This window comes from Mobula hypostoma, chromosome 29 (assembly GCF_963921235.1).
Source record: "Mobula hypostoma chromosome 29, sMobHyp1.1, whole genome shotgun sequence".
In the NCBI taxonomy this organism is placed as follows: domain Eukaryota; kingdom Metazoa; phylum Chordata; class Chondrichthyes; order Myliobatiformes; family Myliobatidae; genus Mobula; species Mobula hypostoma.
The window spans coordinates 20746274-20761034 of record NC_086125.1 but is presented as its reverse complement, the minus strand read 5'-3'; positions in this window follow the sequence as shown (position 1 = coordinate 20761034).

The window sequence follows — 14761 nt, the reverse complement described above, 5'->3', positions numbered from 1 at the left end:
CAAAATAGGACATACATGGTAAATGGTAGGGCATTGAAGAATGCAGAAGAACAGAGGGATCTAGGAATAATGGTGCATAGTTCCCTGAAGGTGGAATCTCATGTGGATAGGGTGGTGAAGAAAGCTTTTGGTATGCTGGCCTTTATAAATCAGAGCTTTGAATATAGGAGTTGGGATGTAATGTTGAAATTGTACAAGGCATTGGTGAGGCCAAATTTGGAGAATTGTGTACAGTTTTGGTCACCGCATTATAGAAAAGATGTCAACAAAATAGAGTACAGAGAAGATTTACTAGAATGTTACCTGGGTTTCATCACCTAAGTTACAGAGAAAGGTTGAACAAGTTGGGTCTTTATTCTTTGGAGTGTAGAAGGTTGAAGGGGTACTTGATAGAGGTATTTAAAATTATGAGGGGGATAGATAGAGTTGGCGTGGATAGGCTTTTTCCATAGAGAGTGGGGGAGATTCAAACAAGAGGACATGAGTTGAGAGTTACAGGGCAAAAGTTTAGGGGTAACATGGGGGGGAACTTCTTTACTCAGAGAGTGGTAGCTGTGTGGAATGAGCTTCCAGCAGAAGTGGTTGAGGCAGGTTTGATGTTGTCGTTTAAAGTTAAATTGGACAGCTATATGGACAGGAAAGGAATGGAGGGTTATGGGCTGAGTGCAGGTCAGTCGGACTAGGTGAGAGTAAGAGTCCGGCATGGACTAGAAGGGCCGAGATGGCCTGTTTCCGTGCTGTAATTGTTATATGGTTATATGATTGTAGGGATGACTTACAGTGGACTGAAAAGCTTCAGAATGTAGATATTAAGAAAGAGGATGTGCTGGAGCTTTTGGAAAGCATCAAGTTGGATAAGTCACCAGGTCCGGACGGGATGTACCCCAACTACTATGGGAAGTGAGGGAGGAAATTGCTGAGCCTCTGGCCATGATCTTTGCATCATCAATGAGGACGGGAGAGCTTTCGGAGGATTGGAGGGTTGCAGATGTTGTTCCCTTATTCAAGAAAGGGAGTAGGGATAGCCCAGGAAATTATAGCTTTACTTCTGTGGTTCGTAAGTTGATGGTGATGATCCTGATGGATGGCATCCGTTAGTCTCGCAAGACCATGGATCTGCGCCTGGGAAGTCTTGTTTCAGTCTCTCCAGGGCGCAGGCCTGGGCAAGGTTGTATGGAAGACCAGCAGTTGCCCATGCAGCAAATCTCCCCTCTCCATGACATCGATGTTGTCCAAGGGAAGGCCAAGGGCCAATACAGCTTGCACCAGTGATGTCGCAGGAGTCGCCAGAGCAAGGTTGAAAGCAACGTCGGATTGCCTTAGGGTCTCCAGCTCTCCGGATTTGTCCTCAGAGTTTACTCCTGAAGCCTTTCCCATAAGCGCGTATGGCCGCAAGGCAGCGGAGGTTTGAAATCAGAGTTTTCCCTCTCTTAGATGGACTGCCTTCCCAGGCTGACGAGCTCTACCCGAAGCACTGGTTTTAAGGTGCCAGGACCTGCCTTCGCCCCTTCTCCTGTTAGTAGAAACAGTTCCGCTGGGCTTAGAGGCTAAGCCACATGAGAAGGCCAGGAGTTGGACTTGGTTGTCAGAGGCTATTTGAGGCACATGCCATGAGGAACACTTTTAGGTAGTGAGAGCTTGTCCCCACTACCACTTCTTGGCTTGACAACCTTGGAACCTGAAAGGCAGAAGCTCCTGAGAGGCAAGATTTATGAACATTTGGAGAGGCATAATACGATTAGGAATAGTCAGCATGGCCTTGTGAAAGGCAGGTTGTGCCTTACGAGTCTGATTGAATTTTTTGAGGATGTGACTAAGCACATTGATGAAGGTAGAGATGTAGCTGTAGTGTATACGGATTTTAGCAAGGCATTTGATAAGGTACCCCAGGTAAGGCTTATTGAGAAGGTAAGGAGGCATGGGATCCAAGGGGACATTGCTTTGAGGATCCAGAACTGGCTTGCCCACAGAAGACAAAGAGTGGTTATAGACAGGTCATATTCTGCATGGAGGTCAGTGACCAGTGGTGTGCCTCAGAGAGCTGTTCTGGGACCCCTACTCTTTGTGATTTTTATAAATGACCTGGGTAAGGAAGTGGAGGGATGGGTTAGTAAGTTTGCTGATGGCACAAAGGTTGGAGGTGTTGTGGATAGTGTGGAGGGCTGTCAGAGCTTACAGTGGGACATTGATAGGATGCAAAACTGGGTTGAGAAGTGGCAGATGGAGTTCAACCCAGAGAAGTGTGAGGTGGTTCATTTTGGTAGGTCAAATATGATGGCAGAATATAGTATTAATGTTAAGACTCTTGGCAGTGTGGAGGATCAGAGGGATCTTAGGGTCTGAGCCCATAGGACACTCAAAGCTGCTATGCAGGTTAACTCTGTGGTTAAGAAGTCATCAATCGTGGGACTGAGTTTCAGAGCTGGGAGGTAATGTTGCAGCTATATAGGACCATGGTCAGGACCCACTTGGAGTACTATGCTCAATTCTGGTCGCCTCACTATAGGAAGGACGTGGAAACTATAGAAAGGGTGCAGAGGAGATTTACAAGGATGTTGCCTGGATTGGGGAGCATACCTTAAGAGAATAGGTTGAGTGAACTCGGCCTTTTCTCCTTGGAGTGACGGAGGATGAGAGGTGGCCTGTTAGAAGTGTATAAGATGATGAGAGGCATTGATCGTGTGGATAGTCAGAGGCTTTTCCCCAGGGCTGAAATGGCTAGCACGAGAGGGGCAGTTTTAACGTGCCTGGAAGTAGGTACAGAGGAGATGTCAGGGGTAAGTTTTTTATGCAGAGAGTGGTGAGTGCATGGAATGGGCTGCCAGCAGCGGCAGTGGAGACGGAAACAATAGGGTCTTTTAAGAGACTCCTGGATGGCTACATGGAGCTTAGAAGAGTAGAGGGCTATGGGTAAAGCCTAGGTAGTTCTAAGGTAGGGCCATGTTCAGCACAGCTTTGTGGGCTGAAGAGCCTGTATTGTGCTGTATGCTTTCTATGTTTCTATATGTTGTAAATCAGTTGCGAACTCTGATATGTAGGCCAGGTGGCATTGTTACCATGCAGACTGAGGGTATAATATTTTGTCAATCATATGCATGAGGGGTTAATGGTCAATGAACGCTGTGAAATGGCGACCCTCTAGAAAATGGTGGGCAGCCAGATAGAGACTAAGAAGCTTGTGGTCAAATGTGCTTTACTTCATTTTGGGATGATGGAACTTCCGGGTGAAGAAGGTGAGCAGCTGCACACATCTCCAACCACAGCATAGTCTGAAATGTCAGTAGTAATGACTAAATGGCTACAGGTGCATTGGGAGGCGGATGCATCAGTCGGGTCATGTTGGAAAGAGCTTGTTTGGCATCATCAAATGCCCTGGTCATGTTTGCTGACCAGTCAAGCACTTGATTAGGGGCATTGCCTAATGTACTATGCAGCGGGAGCACAAGTTCAGCAGCTCGTGGAATGAAGTGGTGATAGAAATTCACCATACTTGAAAACTCCTGTAGTGTGAAGTGGTGGGAATTCTCTAATAGCGGCTACTTTTGATGGAGTGGTTTCGCACCTTCTGTGGAGATGTGATGGCCAAGAATGTCAATGGTTGACAACCCAAACTGAGATTTAGCAGTTAATAGTCAAACTGTGTTGGCTTAAGCGCTTGAAAAGTGTACAGAGATGAGATACGCATTCAAATTTCGATGCACAGGAGACAAGTATGTCTTCCAGGTAGACAAAAAGAAAATCTGTCTTTTAATACTGAGTTCATCAGCTGTTGGAAAGTCTGTACTGCATTTTTCAGCTCAAACAGCAGGCGCAAAAACTCAAAGAGGCTAAATGGGGTTATCACAGTTGTTTTGGGAAAGTCCAGGCACACAGGTACCTGATGGTAGCTCCTAACTAAAGTGACTTTGGAAAAAATTAGCTTTCCGGCTAATTGTGCCAAAAAATCTCGGATTTGTGGGACCGGGTAACAGTCAGGGGTGGTGACCATGATCATATTTAGAGACCATATGGAGGAGCGAAGCCCATTGGGTACTTGAGCAGCATACAATGCCAAGTCTTTCCATATTGGCAAATGCAGCCTTTGCAATTGCCAGCTTTTCCGGGTCCAGTCTGTGTGTGCGGGCACGGACTGGTGGGCCAGTTGTGGGAATGTGGTGCTCGAGCCCACGTTTTGTGTCTGTAGTCTAGAATGTAGGCTTGGTGAGGTTTGGGAATTCACCCAGCAGTTGAATAAACTCGCATGCGGTGGTGCATGCGCTTGAGAGTTGTGGGGAACTTATTGGAAGACCAGGGTAACAAGCCCTGACATTCTTGATATCCACAAGCTGGTATTTCCTAGATCAACCAACAGTCCTTGGGCACACAGCAGAAACCTGCACCAGGCAGAAGTCTAGCCACTCTAGCCAGGACAAAGAATGGGTAACATTGTCCACTGCAGCACAGCGTCAGGCAATCAAGTCTGGATCCTGCTGCCATCGGCGGCCTCCAGGGAGGTTTCATTGTTCTTTGCCTTCTCACTAATAGGCGATGCTGGCAGCACACTCACTTGTCACACAGGAAGCGTCACCCCGAAAGAGTGTCCGTAATGAACAGTAGACCACCTTGGCAGCTGGAATCCACAGTTTTCACAGACCTCTGATGTCCTGATGTGCTAGCAATGTAGAAGCTGCAAGGTGATTGGCTCTTCTTAGCATTTGTACCAAACCGAGTGTGGTAAAAACATAGACTTGGCATTGTCTGTTTCACGTGCTTATGTTGGAGGCCTCACTGACCCGGCTTACTGAGGCAGGGAAAAGCGGAAAAATTATGTTCTGCAGCCTGGCTGAGTGTAGACTATCAACCATTTTGGCAAGCTCCCTATAATCCTTCTCAAGTGCATTAGTGAGGGCTATGCGAACTTGATCATGCACTTGCTGCATGAAGAGTTCTTCAAAAATAACAGAAGGATGGTGATTTATCAGGAGAGACACCAAGGCTGGGCAAAGAGGGCAACTGTTTGGCGCGTTCAGACTCTGATAGTCCAGATTTCTATGAAAGGTGAGTTTTCAGTGATTGGTTTTTATCGTGTTCAGGCGCATGTTCTAATAAACTCACCACTCTCACAGCCGTGGAGTTTTTGAGCAACATTACCACATAGTAGAATTTGGTGTGGTCTGTGTGATCTCTTGTAGCACAAATTGGGCCTTGGCTTGTACAAACCAAGTGACGGCATTTTGTTCCCAAAGCTCTGGCAGTTTCAAAGTGACTGTGTTGCCGAACATGTTCAGTAACTCTGGAATCATCCTAAAGCATCGGGGTCACCAATGTAGGTTTTTGGAAATAAAACAATGCAAGGCATTTTATGTTTAAGAAAAAACCATAGCAACTCATTTATTGAACTCCAAAAAACTGAATACAGAGCATGGTAAGAGTAATTATGTAATCACACCAGACTTATCTTTTAAAGTTAACTCCAATTCAATGTCGGTGGCTGTGAATTCTGTATATCTTCACTAATTACACTACCCTACACGGGCACCAATTCAGTTGTGCTGACACAGGTTCGAAGAGGCGGGAGTGTAGAGACCCTTTACTTACTAACACCCCCTAACAGTTCTGCATACTTGGGCAGAACTTGGGACAGCTCGGAAGAGGCAGCAGGAGGCAGCCCAGGAGGTGGGTAGGCAGGGGGTCTGGCAACGACAAGACCATCCATGGAGTGCACCGGTAATTTGTTGGCCGTGAAGGGCCAACCAGGAGTGTCCCAAAATCAACGAGATCTCCAGAGAATGAATAAGGCTGAAAGAGGACCATGTCGGTATGTTCTATATGTAGACATATGGGAGCAGTGAGATCCTCCCAGGACCCAGAGCTGTGGTCATGACTGGTTGGTTGAGAAGGACCAGAGGAACCTGGAGATATCTTGCTAAACCTAGGTCCATGTCAGAATCCATGAAGGCTCCAAAGGCACGTTGCTGCTCTCTCAATGAGATGGAGTTAGGCAGCACGACTCTGGAAGTAGCAGACCTGGGAAGAGTGGTGGAACCTGTCAGACCCTTTCTCTAGATGGGTCTAACCAGGCAGAATGGAAATGGCTTTACTCACCATAGTAGGTGCAACACTTTCCCTTCATTCTCCAGTCCCGCTCAACTGGAGAAAGCCAGGCTCTGTCAAGATGCATCAATTCCTCTGGAGTAAGTTTAAGGGAGCTGAAGGGGAGGGGTGCATGACTACATCAAGGATGATGCAGCTGGAGGGGCTCAGAAACTGGCAGTTCTAGAGGCCTCGGTGCAGCGCTCTCCTTTCCTGGGGACAATTGTCAACCCGGATGGAGGTATCAATGAATGTCTCAAGATCCTCAACTGGGTCTCTGGCTGCCAATTCATCTTTAGTTTCTCCCGATAACCCATGGCAGTACATGGCCATGAACACCAGGATGTGGAACTCGATTGTGTAGTCAGCCATGCTACAGATACCTGAAGAAGTTGGAGGAGCCAGTCGGCCACCTCTCGTCTGACGACTGGGTGGTCAAGCACCCTCTTCATCTCCCTGGTGTGCATTTGCACAACTTGAAGAGTTCTTCTCCAAGAGCACCACGGCCAGTCAAGAATTCTGACAGACCAAAGAGAGATGACATAGGCCAATTTGCAGTGGTCAGAGGTAACTTGGTGGGATGCAGCTTGAAAGCCAGAAAACACTGAGAAAGAGAACCTCGACAGGTCCCTGGGCTATCATCAAATCACTTGGGCACCGGCAGGTTCAGAGGCTCGGGAGGTTATGTGGCAGCAGGAGTTTGCCGGCTCAGCTGGATGATCTCGGTGAGTGTCTGCAGGGTGGTCAAGATCTGCTGGAGCACATGCTCATGTCTACTCATCATGGCTTCCTGGCTGGCCTGCACTGACTGGAGCTATTAATACTCTGCTGGGTCCGTGTTGTGGCTCTGTCTTGCTGTAAGACAGGCTGGATTTGAACTGGGGTTGTTATGATGAAGTTCCATATCTTCAACTAGGGGACTACCAGGAGAGACTTAGATCAGGTGGACCCAAGTCCACCAGATACAAGCATGGAGTTCAACAAAGAATCTTTACTTAAGGATTGGTTTGCAGAAGACGCAGGCTAGGACTTGAGAATCACTCCACACAGGGCAGATAAACTCAAGACTGAGCAAAGATAAACAAAATAGAGGAAACTTTAAAAGAGAAACAAAACAAAGAAAAGGTGCACTGATAATTAAAACAAGATACAAATATATTATTTCTCAGTGAAGTATTTTTTGATAGTTTGAGTCTGAACTCAGTTGCTTTGTTGTCCAACAAAATATTCGACAACGTGTTCAGAGTAGACTTGTCAGTACATTACCCCAAATACCATTCATAGCTGGCCCGAAGGAATTCCATGAAAACATACAAATGATCAAACAGGCAAGTCTAAACTAGGTAAGAATAAACCAGGCATGGTTAAAATATACTTGAATATATTTAAAGGTCTGATTGTAGCTGGCAAGACTTCCTGGATGTACTGTTTTCTGGACATTGAGCCTTTATTAGAGATTTGTTTACCTTTTTCACTTCTTCAGTAGTTACTAAGGGATAGATACCAGCCTGGAGTGAAAAGTCATTTGTACAGGATTGGAAACCAAGAGCCAGGAAATGTGAGTACAAAATAAGAATATCACATTGTAAATATTATCAATATTTCATTCTAATGCACTTAAGTCATCAAGGGAGTTAAGGTCTTGAGAATAGGAAGGAAAAATATTTCACTTTTTCACTTGGTGTAGCAAATTGCATTTATAATTCGTTGTTTCGAACAAAATGTCGACAGGCAATTAAAGCCTTTTTAAATCCCCTTGCTTCATTAGTGGCTCAAGAAACAGAAAATAACAGAATTATAACGTGAAGAGAATTAAAAGGTTCAATCCACGATTTGACTTAAGTTAGCAGCACATGGGGCAGTTCTATTTGGCATGAGTGCTTCTTGAATTAGATAATGGTTTCCCAAGCCAAGGCCTATTTTTTCAAATTACTGCAAAGTGTAGGCAGTACAGAAACAGGCAATTTGACTTAACAGACCCATGCATGCATATTATATGTATTATAAGATGTTTTACTTAACATTAATGAACATGAACATTGTTTTTTGATTGATTCTGAGAAAATTACAATTGGTGGTAAAATAGAACTAAGGATATCTTTCAAGCAATTCATCTAAGTCACAGAGACGTAACTTCAAGTTGTAGAGTGGAATCCGACTTTATAACCCAGGACACAATACTAGTTTGAATGCAAGTCCATTAACCAAAAATTTTACCAAATCCAGGGTGAGATACTTAATCTTGAGTCTGGAAGTACTTAATCCTACCTCATCTGCAGTTGATGGTAGGAGCAGAATGATGAGCAATGGATGAAATACCACTGTCAGTTACTTAATACGTCAATTAAAGTGATACAAATTCACAGATAATTTATGTACTTTCAATGGAGTTTGCTTTTGCCTGCCTCAAGCAAATAATTTGCTTCTTCATGCAGTTTGGGGAAGTAATTTCTTAACCCTGAATGCTAAATGCGAGGACCATTGTTCTGTACAAGGCCGCTAGAGCAGAGAAGTTCCATCCGAGATATTAAAACATAGTGGAAAAGTTCTTCTGGCACTAATTCATGATTCTCATATGAGAAGATATCCAAGAAAGGAGACATCTGATTATGGTCATTTTAGTGAGATTTCCTGGAATCTGCTGCATGAAAATCTTCACAAGGATCTTCTCCAATGGTCTTCTCTTTATGAATGAAAAGTTCCCCTCAGACTCATAAGGCAAATTCCATCAAGAGATACCACATGTGAAAAATCAATGAAAAATAGAGCACAGCTCCGATCATACATAGTACATGATATATTTGATATTTTTAACATAAGCAATTGACACTGTTGCAAAGACAGAGTATGAAGTATTGTACTCCAATGTGTCTGCCTTCAAAAAATTCATTACCCTTCTACATCTGCCACACAATCATACTGTATATACTCTGTGGTCCTAACAGACTGGTCCATTCAATACTAGCACAGAAAAGGACCAAGCAAGCACTGAATCTTTCAACACATCAACTTCCTCTCTAAAATGCTGCACCTCACTTCCAACAAGCTTCCAAATGGAGTGGAATTGGTCTAAAGTTGGAGCGGGAAGCTCTTCAATTATCATTGCCTCTACCTCGGAATCAAGATAACTACAACCTTAAAAATCAAGTCGCATGTCATTGACTCCTTCAATGAAGTATACAAAAGGATGGTCTTCACATAAAAATCCAGAAGGGAAAGGCCCTCTGTCCATCTTCCTTTGCCACAAAACACCATGACAATCAATAACCACAGCCAGAGACTTGAAACTGTCCATTAATTTTCTTATCTCAGGACCACCATCGAAGCTTAAGGTTCTCAGTGGCATCCCAAACACTCCTCCACTTTATCAAGGCAGCCTGAGAACGTCTTTGAATGAAGGTAAGTGTTGGCAACAGAATTCACCACTTCCCAGTGAGGCAGGTTGTCTTTGGCTGACTGAGGATACACAAAGGCCAAAACCTCAAGTGCCTAGTCTATGGATCTATAGTGATCCATACATCAGGTGATTATTGCTGCTCTGAAGTCAATCATAACCTACTGTAGAAGTTCAAACAACAGGAATTCTGCAGATGCTGGAAACTCAAGCAACACACACAAAAGCTGCCGGTGAACGCAGCAGGCCAGGCAGCATCTCTAGGAAGAGGTGCAGTCGACGTTTCAGGCCGAGACCCTTCGTCAGGACTTCCTTCAGTTAGTCCTGACGAAGGGTCTTGGCCTGAAACGTCGACTGCACCTCTTCCTAGAGATGCTGCCTAGCCTGCTGCCTTCACTGGCAGCTTTTGTGTGTGTTGCTACTGTAGAAGTTTCTGGTTTTGAAGAATCACTATCAATATTATGTTGACAAAATTCTATAAAACATTTGGCAGGAGAGGTATAGAAATGATGATGAACTTTCCAAGGCCAGTAATTTCAGCAGCAGGGCTCTTGCAATGTTGAGATGCATTGTTGGTAGCCTGGCAGAAGGTTCCCAAAATAATTATTCTACTCTGAGCTCTGTATAGACAGACATTTCCAGGAAGGCAGAAAAAGTGCCTCAAAGATGTTCTCAAAATCACCTTCAAAAAAATGTAGCTTCTACCCGACTAATGGGAATCCTTGCTCAAAATGGAGAAGCATTTAGGAGGCAATGAGAGCCTTCAGTTTTGATGACGGGAGGACACAGAAGTCTTGCGCAAACTGCAGAAATGCACATCGTCCTAAAATCATCTTCTGCTCCACTTGTGGTAGAGTCTGCAGTTCCAGTATAGACCACTTTCACCTCTTCAAAATATCCAAAACTGGAGCAGAAGCAAATCATCCTTGCCCCTGAAAGACTGCCTAAGAAGAAGATACGTCACACAATTGAATCCTTTCTGGAAGTGTCAGCTACTGACCTGACACAATTGTATATTTTAAAATAGCCACAATTCATGCAAGTAGCACTGAAAGTGAGTGTCAGATGATGCAAGTGAAGTTCCAAGTATGATTTTCACATTAATATACCACTTCCTCAATGCACCCTCAAACAGTATAGCAAGGTACAGATTGGTTTAAAGTACTGTAATGATTGGGAGTCATTTTATGTGAAGTTTCTATTAGTAAATTAATTTAAGAGGCATACAGAGAATTATAAACCAGCAGAGAAAGAACCCACATGATCGGTTGTGATTATGCCAGCTCGTTAAACGAGCTACTTAATTAGCCCTTCCATATTGCTCTTTACCCCTAGCGTTAAGTAGACAGTAGTCATGTACGCCATTGCCTCTAGCTAATTCCAAACTGAAACAGGCTGCAGTTCCTGTTTGTACTAACCATGTTACTGCTAACACTTACTCATTTCCCCATGGCAACTGTATCAAAGAGAGGGATCTCCCTCCCAAGGCCTCTTTGATTTGAGTCAGGCCAACATGCTAACTTCTTCAGCTAGATCCCCCATTTGTATGCATGAATGAGAAGGATTTGAAGGGATGTGGGAAGGATTAGGAACAGTGGGGCTCAATGGATAGTCCTTTCAAAGAAGTAGCATAGATACAATGGGCCAAATGGCCTACTTGTGTTATTCTATGCCTTGTGACTCTCAAGGGTTTAAGTTCCTTCAACAAACAAATGGAGTTTGATCACTATTCATAAATCACTTAGGTCTGTACCTGCTTTTTTGGCAAGATTAGTCAGGTAATGTGATTGTTACTATGCCAACTGAAACCTATTTCCTTTCTCACTGCGAACTCTGCCCCCTTGCAATGGGACCTTTCTCCAAGTATTAACTTTCAGTAAGTGACTACAGTGCTTAAGCTTCTGGAAAGTTCCTTTGGTTTTGTGCACCCTCTGCTGGAAGTGTTTTGCCAGCATTCTGAAATCTATGCTTCACCACAGTGTGGAGCACATAGCATTTTTAGTTTACATATATTAAAAAATCCACCTGGAGATCAGATTGAAGGTTGAGTCTGCATTCTTATGTGGATTGGGAAATGGCTTCCGAAGACTTCACAGCCTTGTAAGTTTTTGTCAAGACTGAACCCTCCCTCTCCAATTTTTCTGTATGCCCATAAGACCTTTAAGAATGTCTAATGTCATTTCCAGTTCACAAGTGTAAAGGAGAATGAAATAATTGTTACTCCCGATCTGATGAAGTGCATAAAAAGCACGATAAGGAATGCAATAATAATAAAAACACAATAAACATAAGTACGTAAGATAGCTTATATATCTAGATTTATTGTATGTCCATGAAGTGACACGAGACACGGGAGTGTCTGTAGATAAGGTGACTGACAGGAAGTGATAAAGTAGTGGCGATTGGGGGTGTGGAGAGTGGGTTTGTGGGTGGAAGTGTTGATCAGCCTTACTGCTTGAGGAAAGTAATTGTTTTTGAGTCTGGTGGTCCTGGAGTGGATGCTACGTAGCCTCCTCTCTGATGGGAGTAGGACAAAGTCTACGAGAAGGGTGGGTGGGATACTTCATGGTACTACTGGCCCTTTTCTGTATATATGTCCTTGTTAGTGGGTAGACTGTGATGCATTGGGCAGTTTTGACTACTCCTTGTAGAGCCTTCCTGTCTGCCAGAGTGCAGTGTTCGTACTATGCAGTGATGCAGATTTTGTTAGGATGTTCTCTACTGTGCACCTTTAGAATGATGTGCGTAGTCCAGCTCCCTTCAGCCTCCTCGGAAAGTAGCGGCATTGCTGAACTTTCCTGATTGTGTGTAATGTGTTCTGGGACCATGTGTGAGATGTGAACTCCCAGGAGTTTGAAACTGCTTGCAGTTTCCACCGCTATGCTGTTGATGTAAAGAGGGGTGTGAGTGGTGTGAGTTCTCCTGAAGTCAGAAACCATCTCCTTTGTCTTGTTGACATTGAGGAAAAGGTTATTTGCCCGGCACCAGGGCCTCAAGCTCTTCCACCTCCTTCTGTTGGCTGCCTCAGTATTGTTGGTGATAAGCCCCACCATTGTCATGCTATTGGTGAACTTGACAATATGATTACTCAGGTGTCTGGCCATGCTGTCATGTGTGAGTAGGGTGTATAGCACACAGCCCTGGTGGGGGGGGGGCACCCACATTGAAAATAATGGGAAGGGTGGGCATTCTCAATACCTGAGCTCTGTTGATTAGGAAGTCCAACACCCAGTCGCATATTTAGACTGAGAAGTAGGAGTTTGTTCACCGAGGTCTGTGGGACAATAGTGCTGAATGCTAAAATGAAATCCAGAACTCTGGCATAAGAGTCCTTGTTTTCTAGTGACAGGGCCAGGAGCGTGACAGATGCTATGGGATCTGTTGTAGAGCAGTTCTGTCCATAAGCATGCTGGTGACTGTCCAATGTAGCAGTAATGGAGTTGATATGTGACATTACCAGCCGTTCAAATCACTTCATGTAAATTAGCATCAATGCCACTGAATGGCAGTCATTTAGTTCTGAAAAAGTAGAGGTCTTTGGTGCGGGGATGATGGTAGCTGATTTGAAGCACGTGGACACAGCAGCCTGCATGAACGATGTCTTGAAGATATTCATGAAGGTGTCAGTGAGCACAGTCCTTGAGTACTCGGCCTAGGAAATTGTTTGGCCCGGCTGCCTTATGGAGATTGAGTCTCTGCAGAGTCCTTCTCTTACACTTGCTGCTGTTACAGACAGTGGCTGCTTACCTGGGAGGAGGCAGCTTTCACAGTGGTGTGGTGTTGCACGCTTTGAAGTGTGCATAAAGGTTGTTGACAGCATCAGGGAGGGAGGTATCACCGGTACAGTCGATGTTGTTTTTCCTTGCGTAGTCAGTGATGTCCTTAATTTTTTTTATTATTGTGTCCTGTTCTTTCTTGGAGTCTGTTCATAGCCCTTTGCACTTCTCTGTGTTAGCTGAATGAAGAAAGGTTTAAATTTATAGCGTGTCCTTTATGATTCCAGGATGTTGCAAAATATTGTAAACCAAAAACAGTACTTTTGAACCGTAGACATTATTATAATATAAGAAGGCTAATTTATGTACAGCAAGCTTCCACAAGCAGCAATAAGATCGTGACCAGAAAATCAGTTATAGTGATATTGATTGAGGAATGAGTGTTGTGCAGGATACCAGGAATGACTCCATTGCTGCATCCAACTGTGAGAGAAAACTTGATCTGTGCTTGTAACTTTATATAAAAGAGTGAATGTGGTAGCAATAGAGACAGTGAGGAAGAGGTACACTGTCATGTCACTTTCACTGGAATGCAGGGCTGTAGTTATAAGGAGAAATATGCACAAAATACTGGAGGAATGGTTAGGCAGCATCTATGGAGTAAAATGAACTGTTGGCATTTTGTGCCAAGACAATTCAATAGGACTCCTCTTCATGTCCTGCGTAAGAGCCCTGATAAAAGGTATCAGTCTGGAACAATGACTATTCATTTTCTTCCATAGATGATGCCTGACCCACTGAGTTCCTCAGTATTTTGTGTGTGTTGATTTGGATTTCCAGCATCTGCGGTCTTTCTTGTGTCTCAGCTACAAAGACAAATTGGACAGGCTGTGTTTCTTCTCAGTGGGATGCAAGAGACCAGGAGGTGCCCTTATAGAAGTTTGTAAAATTATGAGAGTCATAGATAACAGACACAGTTAGAAACTTTTCACGAGGACGGGGGAAGTCAAGAATTAGTGCACACAGGTTTAAGATGACAAGGGAGAAATTTGAGGGGTAGTGAATATTTGGGACAAATTGCCAGAGCAGATACAATTTCAACATTTAAAAGACATTTGGATAGGTACCTGGATGTGTAAAGAATAAAAGGATTTGGGTCTAATGCAGGCAGATTGGGATAGTGTCGATAAGCACTGCTGTTTACATGTACTAGATGAACTGAAAGGGCCATTTCTTTGATTCTACAGCACCGCTGTCAACAATGGACTTCCTTGTTACCAAAGTGACCTACATTTCTGTGCACTGAGAGTGGAAACTGAACCCTTAGTATTCTTACTCAGCCAAATGTGCTACCATTGGTGGTATAACTCTTCACACAATTGCACTGTCAGATATGTACAGCTAATGCAATCCAACACAGAAGTATATGGAGAGAAAAAATGCACAGTTTAATGCTTTGGAATTAGAGACGTGCGCAACATGGAAGGAGTTCATTTGGCTCATTGTCTTCACTTGTTAAAGCTTCACATCTTGTATCAACGTCACTTCCCAGCCCCACAGGCATGTACATAATAGTTGG